Below are 12,572 nucleotides of genomic sequence, written 5' to 3'. Positions count from 1 at the left end.
AAGAAAGATGCTTAACCGACTGAGTCACCCAGGCGTCCCTACCTATGCATATGTTAACATTTATTATTCTCATGAAACAGGCACAAACTGCCTGGCAGTTTGTGCTGCGGTCCTCTCGGCCTCTGAGGTGCATAGGAACCCTTCCTGGATCTCAGTACTTTGCAGATCTGATCCAGGAGGTCTGGGCCGGGGCCAGAGAACCTGCATATTTAAAAAGCTCTCAAGTGAAGATGATACAGAAGCGTCTAGAACTCAGACTCTGGGAGCCAGATAGTTGGAGCCGGATCAAAATTCTAGCTCTGCCACTTATCACATCTGTGTCTTGGGCAAGGCACTTTACCTCACTTGTGGGTTTGTTTCCTCATCTGCAAAATGGGGTAATGACAAAGGTATATACATCACAGGGGTGTTGCAAAGACAGGATGAGCTAATAAGTGTGAAGCAGAGAAAACAACTGGCGTTATGCTACACATATGGTTACAACTTGGTTTTTTACTGGGCATCTTTTTATGTCAGTAGAATAAAATCTATCCCGTTCTTTCTAACAGCTATACGATATTCCATGATTGCATGTATCCTTTTTTTTCATAAGTTTTATTTATTTAGTGATCTCCACAAGCCCCAACATGGGACTCGAACTCATAGCCGCCCGAGATCAAGAATGAGCTGCTCCACTGAGCCAGCCAGGTGCCCCGGGATGTATCTTGATTTCCATCAATCCAATGCATTTTTTCCCCATTTTTAAAATTGTTGTAAAATCAACATAACAAAATTGACCCTTCTAACCATTTCTAAATGTACATTTCAGGGGCAATAGGTACAGTCACGTGGTTGTGCAACCATCACCACCATCCATCTCAAGAACTTTTCCATCACCCTAAACTGAAATCCTATACCCATTAAGCAATAGCTCCCATGATCTCTGGCCCCTGACAATCTCTCTTCTCCTTTCTGTCTCTATGAATTCGCCTGTTCTAGATTCCTCATTTAAGTGGAATCGTGCACTATTTGTCCTTTTGTGTCTCCCATGGATTTTGAAGGCAGACATCCTGCAGGTTATAGTCTGAATCCTGGAATCTCCGAGCTGCTGGTGGTTGATCCCCCTCCATGACCTAGGCAGGAATTAGGTCAGGGCTGCTGACCTTCTAAGATGTGCAACCTCTGTTGGCTTCTGACTCTGTAATTAACAAAACCCATGGCCACTTTTCTTCTCGGAGCACCTGCCTTGGGCCGGAAAGGTGCTGAGGATTGCAGAGTGCTCTGTGAGGTGGGAAAAATGGCCCCCATTTTGCACATGCAGAACCTGGAGATCAGAGAGGCTCACTGACCTGCCTGCTGTGACTCAGGGGTTGAGAGACAGAAGTGGATTATAGTTAGGTCTGACTCCCATCGTTCAAGCCCTTTTCCACTCCGGGCTAGCCTGGCAAAGGAAAAAAAAATGCAATCGTTGGTGTTTCCCAACAACAATCTGATTCAGTGCAAGTGGAACTTAAATTAAGCAAACCTGATAACTGAAGATTCAGCTGTATAACCAAAATCATCGGGGTCTTTGCTCACCAAAAGAATTCATCGCAAAGCCTCTCTTGAGCGTATAAGCTGCTCGGCTTTCCAGATAGGGAGTGTTTCCAACCACTTGTGTGTTTGAGAGTTGATTTAGACCGTCTGCTGTTGCCTGGCCTCCTTTCCGTGGGGTCTCTTCCTAAGCACAAGAGTATGTTGATTTCCAATGTCAAGCAAACGAGGACAAGGAGCACCTTGACAAGGAGATCCTTACAGAGCTAACCCAGTCCTAAACCCCTGCAGCCTGTCCTTTGGTGTTTCGGAAGGAACAAGAATTCTCAGCAGCACCCACTGTGATCCCTGACACACATAACACAGTCAAAATGCTAGTCGGGTTTCCTCAGAGATCCCCTGGCCAACTAAATGGGCAAGTGGTCTATGCGTGTACATGTGTGTCCCATTACTCTACAGAGCCAGCCTTAGATGTTCTACTTTAAAACAAAACAAAACAAAAAAACCCAAAAAACCAAAAACCAACATAATTTTCAGTTTGAGGGGACAATCCTCTAAAAATGGCTATCACTCTCACATCTAAAAATAGCATCTCTTTCTCCTCCGAGGTGGCTTTTGTCTCTTGTTTTTGCCAAGAAGAAAGAGCACTGTTTAGTTCTGCCTCGCCCTCTTCACGTGCTTGCAGTTGGGATCCTCTTCACCAGGCTCACATGCTGTTTTGGCAGCCCACGTGCATTCTTCCCTGCTTCCAGCCCTTAAAGGAGCCCTGTCCCACCGCGCACCCCAGCAGTGGCGGGATGGGGGTACTGCATGTCCTGTCGGGATGGCCTGATGTTCTGCTTTGGGTCTGTTTTGACCAGCCAGGTCTTAGATCTCTTAGGTTGGGGTGATTAGGGAAGGCTTGAGAATATCCCCCAGAGAGGAGACACGACCCAAAGCCAGCCACTATGCTAGCACTCATGGTGAACACCAGCAACATAAAGTGAAACAACAGTAATCTCCACAAGGACTATTGGAAGGTGCAAAACTGGTCAGAAGTCAAGATTGTCCAGGTCTGATGCTTTTTAGTGACGTGGGTCAAACTAGTTAACGTTCTGTGATGATGGCTAATATCCACCCCCTATGCAAGCTACTAGGGATTTTTTTTAAAGATGTTATTTATTTATTTGAGAGAGAGCACGAGGAGAGGGGAGTAAGAGAGAGAATTCCAAGAAGACTCCACGCTGACCGTGGAGCCCCACGGCGGCAGGGGGGTCGACCCCGCAACCTGGAGATCATGACTTCAGCTGAAACCACGAGTCAGACGCTTAACCGACTGAGCCACCCAGGCGCCCCACTAGGGATTTTATTATAAGACAAACTTCTGATGTTATTACTAAGAGGTCGAATTGTATTTAAGGAGGAAAAAAATGGAATGGTTAAAGAGAAATGTGCTCTTTTCCTTCCTTTTCCTTGCCTTTCTTCCCAAATGATTCAGACCTAAGGTGTTAGATGGGGCTGCACATCCACGGCGCAGGGAGAGAGGGTTAGCTGTGGTGTGTCAGATCTTAAACAAGGCGAAGAAGACCACCACACAAGGGGAGGCATGACTGACAGGGAGTCAGAGCCCCTGAGGATGAGGGGACATCCCCATACAGAGGGGCTCCATGTGTGGGTCAGAGTCTTAAGCATGATGACCAAGGCATCTTCATGTGAGGGAAGCCCGACACGAGATAGCAGAGCCTGAGCAGAGAGGAAAGCATCTGTAATGGAGGAGTGGCAACAGAGGCAAGGAATTTATCAAATAAGTAAATACATAAAGGTTTCTCACCATTGGGGAAGGGAGTCACAAGCATGGAAAAGGAGGAAAGAAAAATGAACAACGTGGTGTTACATGGGAAGTGGACGTAGCAGTGATGAAGCATGGTCTGCAAGATTGGATAGGTAGATAGACTGGATGGAGGAATAGAAATATAAACATAGATGTACCTATGCATATATGTATCGTGGCAGACAGACCATCATTCGATGGTCTCTATCCGATGGCCTCTATCACTTAGGTGATTGTAGTACGAAGCTCCTAACAGGGTCCCCAATCATCCATACTCCCTGGCGTTCATGCATTTGTGGAAGCCCCTCCCCTTGAGTGTGGCAGCGCCTATGACCTGTTCTAACCAATACAATACACCAGAGATAATAGGATGCTGTTTCATTGATTAGGCTACTGAAGATTGTCATGTCCGTCCTCCTTGGAGACTCTCTCCCTTGCTGGCTTCGATGAAGCAAGCTGCTACGTTGTCGGTGGTTCCATGGAGGAGCCCATGGGGCAAAGAGCTGAGGGCAACCTCCAGCCAACAGCCCAACTGAGACACAGAGGCTCTCTGCCACCACATGAGCATGGAAGTGGGTCCTTCCCCAGCTAAGCCTGGAGAGAAGATCACAACCCCGGGCACTTTGTGAGACCCTCGAACAAAAGAGCCAGCGAAGCCACGCCAGGATTCCTGACCTCGGAAACTGTGAGATAGTAAGTGTGTGTATAAGTTGCTAAGTTCATGGTACTTGTTATACAGCAGTAGATAACTAGTAGTACGTGTAGTCTATACACCGTAGCTGTCACTGAGAAGGCCTAAGAGCAACAACACTCCCCAAAATGTGGGCTTCAAATGTCATTTCCAACCAAAAGGAGCTATGGCGGGCGCCTGGGTGGCTCAGTCGGTTAAGCAGCTGCCTTCGGCTCTGGTCATGATCTCGGGGTCCTCGGATTGAGCCCCACATCGGGCTCCCTGCTCAATGGGGAGTCTGTTTCTCCCTCTCCCTCTCCCCCTGCCTGCCGCTCCCCTGGCTTGTGCTCTCTCTCTCTCTCTCTCACTGTCAAATAAATAAAATCTTTAAAAAAAAACAAAAGGGACTATTTTTCTTGGAAAAATGACTGATTTCCAAACCTGCAGCATGGAAAGTAGAAGATGAGTCTGGAACATCTTCTTGTGCAAGAGTGTAAGAAAACGCTCAAATAAGGATGGGGGTGTGTCAGAAGGACAGAGGGCTCCCACTAGTCAAATCAGAGGTAACTTGAGCATCAGAATAAATGATAATCGTGGCGGTTTATGAATCTATTGAATAAAATGGGAAGGCATGCGTTGATAGATATATAAATAATGAATTTATGAATTGGAAGTTTGATAAGGAATGAGCTATTCAGCTCATTCCAGAATACTTCCCCACAAAAATATTAATCAATAATAAAGAGGAAAAGAGTAACTTTATAGTGGAGAAGCCTGGCAGATACCACCTTTCTTAAATGATCAGAGTCAACGTCATCATTAACGGGGGATATTGAAACCGGGCAGCACCTGATCAAATACACTGAGAACACAGAGGCATTTGTGTGTTATTCCTGCCCGAGACACATAACCTGATTCTTCTCAGGAGGAAGCACCAGACAAACCCAAATTGGGGGATACTGCAAAAAATACCTGGGAATAAGTAAAAAGGTGTCAGGGTCAAGAACATTGAAGAGACCGAGGAACTGGCCCATTCCTATGGAAACGTGATAATTAACTGCAACGTGTGGTTCTGATCTGGATCCTTCGGTTATTGGGACAATTGTCCAAACTTGAATAGGGCGTGAAGATTCGGTGGTAGTAATGCATTCGTGTTTCTTTCCTGATCACGATGGTCCTACTTGGGTTGTGTAGAAGAATATCTTTGTAGGAATTTTACACTGAAGTATTAGGATGTAATAGGGCATTAAGCCTGCAGCTTATTATCAAATGGCTCAGTAAAAAAAAAAAAAAAAGAAAAAAAGAAAGAAAAGAAAAAAATTTCTTTGTGCTGTATTTCCAACTTTCCTATAACTCTGTGACTTTTTCCTTTTTTTCTTTTTTTTAATGTTTTATTTATTTGAGAGAGAGTGAGAGAGAGACGAGAGGCAGAGGGAGAAACAGACTCCCCACTGAGCAGGGAGCCCAATGCAGGGCTCTATCCCAGAACCCCGAGATCATGACATGAGCCGAAGGCAAATGCTTAACCCACCGACCCATCCAGACACCCCACTCTGTGACTTTTTCAAAATAAAAAAATAAAGAAGAAATTCTAGTCTAGTAATTCTCGAGTGTGGTCCCCAGACCAGCAGCAACAAATTCCCACTAGCCAAATCAAAATTCCCATACTTTGTTGGGAATGTAACAAAGTTGTTGGAAATGTAACAAATCCGTGGACCTGTGGTTCTATAGACCCATAGCCCCATGTCTCGGGTCATTCTGATGCGCTCTGTGCCCTGGATCTATGCCTTAGGGCGTTGTGAAGCATTCTAAAGTTTGAGAACCACTGTACTGGTCCATTTATTCCAAACAGTGGAGTCTTGAGTGGAGTTCCCACTATCGAACACGGAAAGATTGGGCTTTCTGAATCCCAACCCCAATTTCTATTGGCGATCCATTATAAAGCCAACAAAGTGGATACGAGAAAAAGAAAGTAGAATAGATTTTAAAACTGTTTGAAAAAAGATATGAATGGAATCATGAAATACATGGTCTTTTGTGACTGGCTTCCTTCACTTAACATTTCCCAGGTCCACCCCTGTTGTAGCCTGTGCCCATACCTCATTCCCTTCTACTGCTGAGCGATGTTCCGTGGTATGGATAAACCACGTTTTATTTATCTGTTCCTCCATTGGTGGAGGGTTGGATGGTTTCTGCCTTTGACCTATTATGAATCATGCTGCTCTGAATATCTGCGCACAAGCTTTTATGTGGACATATGTTTTTCGTCTTCTTGGGTGTGTACATGGGAGTAGAATCGCCAGGTCACAGGGTACCTCTATGTGTCACCTCTTGGGGACCACCCTACTGGTTTTCACAGTGGCTGCCCCGGTTTATGTTCCCTCTAGCAGTGTATGAGGGTTCTGATTTCTCCACGTTCCTGCCAACACTTGCGATGAGTACGTGTGATCTTTGCAGCATAATCAAATGGTGAGAAACTTTATCAAACCCACGAGGTGCTTCTAAAGACACGGAATCAAAGATTATCCAACTAGCTTGTTTGCGGCATCGGGAAATACTTGACGGCCTACTAGAGGAAGCAGGCCCTCTTCAGGTATTTCTCCCGGTTGTGTTAAGTAGATGGGGCATCTATGACTCAGACTTCCCTGGCAAGCCACGAAGTCTATCAAGATCTCTAGATCTGGTTCTACAAGCAGGGCGGCGTGACGGAAATACCAGGTGCTTCCAATTGTCGATGGTGGGCAGAGGCAAATCATAACAGTTTTTGGCTCCTCCAGTGACCCAGGACAATGGGAGGCGGCAACCACATCCAAGACATCGGTAATTGGCCTGAATTTCCAGCTCTGAACTCAGAGCTGCCATTCGGCCACTCACTGGTGACCCATTAACTAGGTCTGACCCACAGAAGTGTTCTGTTTCGCCCGTGTGGTGTTTCAAACATGATGATTTGAATCGCCTTACACACTCTATCTCTTACAGTTCCCACTGCTCTCTATTGTTTTCTGCCTAACCTGGGTCACTGTTTTACAGGATCTCTCTGGCTCCTGGGGGTATCTGAATGCGCACATCTGTCTTAGGATGACTCCTTAGTCATGTGGTTAAAGCCCGGGAGGTCCTTTGAGTAAAATATCATTGCCATCATCAAAAGGCCAATAGTCACGTGTCTACACTGCGTCATCAACAAGAAGCAGCTATTAGGCAGATAATTGTGTAGTTGCCACATAGGGAACAATAAATAGATGTGACCTGTGCCTACTAGGACCTTACAGACTAAAATAAACCACACTGACCCAGACGGACGTTCATGTGGCCAACAGAGAGTGGAAAAAGACATACAGACCGTGAAAATAAGCACGATGTGAGGTCAGCACCGAGCGCAGCAGCACAAACTCACAGCTGGGCCGGGCTCCCACATGCATCCTAAAAACAGAGTTCTTTTTTTTTTCTTTAAAAAAAATTGTTTTTTAAAGATTTTATTCATTTACTATTTGAGAGAGTGAGAGCTTGAGGGGGGTGAGGGGCAGAGGGAGAAGCAGACTCCCCGCTGAGCAGGGAGCCCCATGCAGGACTCTATCCCAGGACCCCAGGATCACAACCCGAGCAGAAGGCAGACGCCCAACTCACTAAGCCACCCTGTCACCCCTAAAAACAGATTTCTTTTCAAAAGACACTCCTCCCAGATTATTCCTATTAGAACTTGAAAGTATTTGCTGATGATATCTCCCTAATATGATTTGCAAGACTTGTGGATTGCCAACTTTCCAGTAATGCAAACACCGTATTTCTTTTTCTTCTTTCGGAGAGTTCTCTTACGGCATAGGTATTCATGGAAGTGATCAGCCGTGTGATCAGAAATGCAGTCTGCAGGAGAGCCCACACATCCCTAAATAGCTGTTGGTACCTTGACCAGTTTCCATCACCTGCGGGCTCACCCATCTCAGCAGTTCGCACTGAGCCCTTCTCCAGAGGATTGTCCTTGCCTCAAGGGAGTCTCCTGGCCCAGAGATGCCGGGATGTTATGCTCCCCCTGGGAGGGAGGGAGTCTGCAGCTAATGAGCAATTAATACATGTTATAAAAGTCCCGGACTCTTGCCCAAGGCGGGCGGACAATGCTGCAATGCCGCACACGCTTCAGAGCTCCCTGTGGGGTCAGGCAGAAGCCAGACTTCCCTGGACACTCGCCTTTTTTTTTTTTTAATAGATTTTATTTATTTGTCAGAGAGAGAGAGAGAGAGAACACAAGCAGGAGGAGCTGTAGGCAGAGGGAGAAGCAGACTCCCCACTGAGCAAGGAACCCGATGCGGAACTCGATCCCAAGACCCTGGGATCATGACCTGAGCCGACGGCAGACCCTGGGATCATGACCTGAGCCGAAGGCAGACGCTTAACCGACTGAGCCACCCAGGCGTCCCGGGACACCGGTCTTTGCCTGGCTTCTTCCCCTGCACTATCCTGCTTCCCTTATTCCCCTCCAAACGGCGCTTGAGAGCACTGTCTCAACAAAAACCCCACTTGCGTCAGAAACCTCAAGTCCACGAACAAAGAAAAAAGAAACAAACATAAAAACAGACTTTATATCTATAAAGAACCAACTGGTGGTTGCCAGAGGGGAGGTGGGTGGGGGGAGAGGTGAAATACAGCGGACGAAGAGCGCACTTATCGCCATGAGCACTGAGTAATGTGTAGAAGTGTTGACTCACTATATGGTGCACCTGAACTAATATCACACTGTACATTAATTATATGGGGATTAAAATTTTTTTTTAATGATCAATAAATAATAAAAAAAGAAACCCCACCTCAGGCGCTGCCTCTAGGAAACCTGATAGAAGGCAACCGACCTATCCTACAAAGTTATCCTTACGGGGTCCGATTTTTCTACCGTCGTTAAAGCACGATACACGTGACATTAGGCATGTAATGGTTAAAAAGTACCAGCTCGGAGCTCTGGCAGCCAAGGCGACCCTCTGATAGCGTCCTTAGGGCCGTTTTAGGGCATTTGTGTTTCTGCCCAGTGGAAGTGCCATTTCAGTTCCTACCCCAATCATAAAATTACGCTTCCATCCAACCAGAGTACTTATAACCCCTTCCTTTACTGAAATGCAATCAGAACCCAGAGGGGTGGGGGGAGAAATGAGGCTAAGCTATAAAATTATAAAAAATGGTGAGCCTAGATTTGTCTTATTGAGGTAATAAGATTAACATGACGCGGGAGCTCTGAATCTTACAGCAAAGTACATTCAAATACAAAAGCACCGTAGTTTTGAGGAGGGAAACGTGTTAATGGATCGCTCTGGCTCCCACAACACACAGTACACTTCATCTTCTTAACAACTTTGTGCAACTTTTTGTCCCCAGAACCTGATACGTTTGAACTACATGCGTGCTTCCTTTCCTAGGCTGCGTGACCAAGGACCACAAATTTGGTGGCTTAAAACAACAGGACTTTCTTCTCTCACAGTTCTGGAGGTCAGAAGTCAGAGGTCAAGGCGTTGGCAGGGCTGCACTCGTCCATGCCTGAAAGGGAGGATCGAAGCTTTGCCTCTTCCGGCTTCCAGTGGATGTTGGCATTCCTTGACTTTCGGGGGCGTGTCCCCCTGCTCTGTCTTCACATGGCCTCCTCATCTGTCTGCCTCTTTCCAGAGGACGTTTGCCGTGGGATTTAGGGCCCACTGTGACAATCCAGGATCATCTCATTACAAGATCCTTAATCGTATCTGCAAAGACCCTCTTTCCAAGTAAGGTCACATTCAGGTCCAAGGGTGGCTATCTTTTGGGGTGCTATTTTTGAGGTCAGCTACAGTGTGCACGTGTGTGTGGACACAGCCACACCAAGATAAAGAGGGAGGTACCCCACTAGAGAATCTAACCCACTATACTCGGCATTGAACACCCACGGTCTTTTTTTTTTTTTTTTTAAGATTTTATTTATTTATTTGACAGAGAGAGAGACAGCCAGCGAGAGAGGGAACACAAGCAGAGGGAGTGGGAGAGGGAGAAGCAGGCTTCCCAGTGGAGCAGGGAGACTGATGCGGGGCTCCATCCCAGGACTCTGGGATCACGCCCTGAGCTGAAGGCAGACGCTTAACGACTGAGCCACCCAGGCGCCCCTGAACACCCACAGTCTTGACTCTTTAGAAGCGCCCCAGAAGATCCTTGACATAATTCACGTTGGTAATTTTGCCAAGCACAAATTGCATCACGTGTGTGATGGGTTAGTGCACTACATGGAAATATGCACTTGATCGTGGAGTAGTCACCCAGCATCCTCCTGTTTAGCACAGCTTTGCTGTTCTCGAACCATGTAGATTATTCACAATGTACTCACTGTATTTTATAGGGGCGGCTTGCTACATGATGGTGGGATTTGGAGTTTAAGGATTTAGAGAGGTCTTTGGTCTCTGAAGAATGCTGACTAGGGGAAGTTTTCGGATGGATAGTGGCACAAAGCACATATGAGGGACTGAGATGTTTGGTGGTAGCAGGGGACAGGCCAGTAATTCCCAGCAAATGCCACTCCTTTAAATAATCGATATCCATTTATGAGTTAAATATTTGTTAGACGGATTGCAGATGAAGGAGAAAACTACTAAAGAAGTCTTTGAAATAGTTTAGGTTGCTTTTTAAAATACAGATATTCTTTTTTTTTTTTTAGATTTTTTTTATTTGAGAGAGAGAGAGCAAGAGAGCATAAGCAGGGGGAGGAGCAGAGGGAGAGGGAGAAGCAGGCTCCCAGCTGAGCAGAGAGCTCAATGCAGGCCTCGATCCGAGGACCCTGGGCTCGTGACCTAAGCTGAAGGCAGGTGCTTAACTGACTAAGCCACCCAGGCACCCCTAAAATATGGATGTTCTGACATCTTTGAAACATTAACGATTTTATTGTATTTTTTAAAGATGTCATTTATTTATTATTTGAGAGAGAGAGAGAGAGAGAGAGATTGAGAGAACAAGTGGGAGGAGGGGCAGAGGGAGAAGCAGACTCCCCATGGAGCAGGGAGCCCAATGCAGGACTCCATCCCAGGACCCTGGGCTCATGACCTGAGCTGAAGGCAGATGCTTAACTGAGCCATCCAGGTGCCCCAAAACATTAACAATTTTAAAAAGCTTCACATAGTGCTTGGCATGTTTTTCCTTGCATATCATTAAAGGCCCTTAAGAAAAACAAACAAAAATGTTTAAATAATTACTGAGCATAAAATGATATATAGCAAGGATGAAGGAAATAGTGAATTGTAAAATAAATTGCTTCACTAAATTGCTTTCTTCTTATATTTACTTAGGTTGCAAATAACACCTTGCACCTTCTTTAAGGATCACCATGATAAGAAAAAAAATACATGTAATTATGTCCACGTGGTAACCTAGGTACAAAGAGACTCAGACTGAAGAATTAATTTGTCTTACTTATACCAATGGGTTGGGCTGGAGAATTATGTTTCTTGGGATATTAGAAAAATAGCCATGTTGCTTTTTGTCTCTATTATAGCACTTTTCATACTCGATCTGAAAAACCGGTTGTGTAAAAGCAACGCCTTTAAGGCAAGGACCTTGAGACTCCCCCTCCCCCTTTCCTAGAAACATCCACATGCTACCTAGCACTGTGTATCGCATATACTAGGTACCCAGTAAATGATGGCTGACATGCAGCCCACATCTTAGGGAACTAGGAGGCAAGTAATAGTCCTCAGTGATGTCTAGCACTTTGGGGAACTATTCATCATTATCCTTTAAGGACCCGTCTATTTTTTCTCTTCTATTTTTTCTACTTTTTCTTTTCTTTTCCTTTTATCTATCTCTTCCCTCCTAACTATTTGCTATAGACCAAATGTTTGTATTCCAGCCTCCTCCAAATCCGTATGTTGAAATCTAATCCCCAAAGTGATGGTATTTGGAGGTGGGGCATTTGGGCGACGATTAGGTCGGGAGGGTGGAGCCCACGTGAATGGGATTAGTGCCCTTATAAAAGAGATCCCAGAGCACTCCCTCACCCTTCCTGCCATGTGAGGACACAGTGAGAAGATGGCCATCTATGGACCAGGAAGAGGGCCATCACCAGACGCTGAATCTGCAGGTTCTTTGATCTTGGACTTCCTAGTCTCCAGTACTGTGATAAATAAATGTCTATTTGTTGTTTATAGGCCACCTAGCCTGTGGGATTTTACTATAGCAGCCCAGATGGACTAAAACAGCATGCCTTTGGCCACTGGCATGCGTTAGAATCCACTTAACTAATAGGTGTTTCCTAGGCTCGTAGGAGGCATTGCCTGGTACTTGGGGGAAATTCTGGGGCAGCCTTCCCATTTTATGAATCCATCAAGGACCTGATCACACCTACCCAGTAGCACTAAGGGAGACAGTGCAGAGGAAGTGAGTTTCAGAGCCTCCCAGAAGTTTTGCTCCCTGCTGTTACTCCATTTTGCATGTACTTTTCATGGCACCATGTAGAGATCCATATGGAAGAAAAAATAGGACTTTTGCAGATGAGAGAAGAGTTACAGTAGACTAGAAAAAGCAGAAGGAAAAAGTAAGAGAAAAATCAGATTGATGGTAGATTAACTTGTTTGGGTTCTTTAAGCCAGA

This window comes from Ursus arctos, unplaced genomic scaffold, assembly GCF_023065955.2.
Source record: "Ursus arctos isolate Adak ecotype North America unplaced genomic scaffold, UrsArc2.0 scaffold_31, whole genome shotgun sequence".
NCBI classification, from domain to species: Eukaryota; Metazoa; Chordata; class Mammalia; order Carnivora; family Ursidae; genus Ursus; species Ursus arctos.
Note: the sequence above shows the minus strand (reverse complement) of the source record.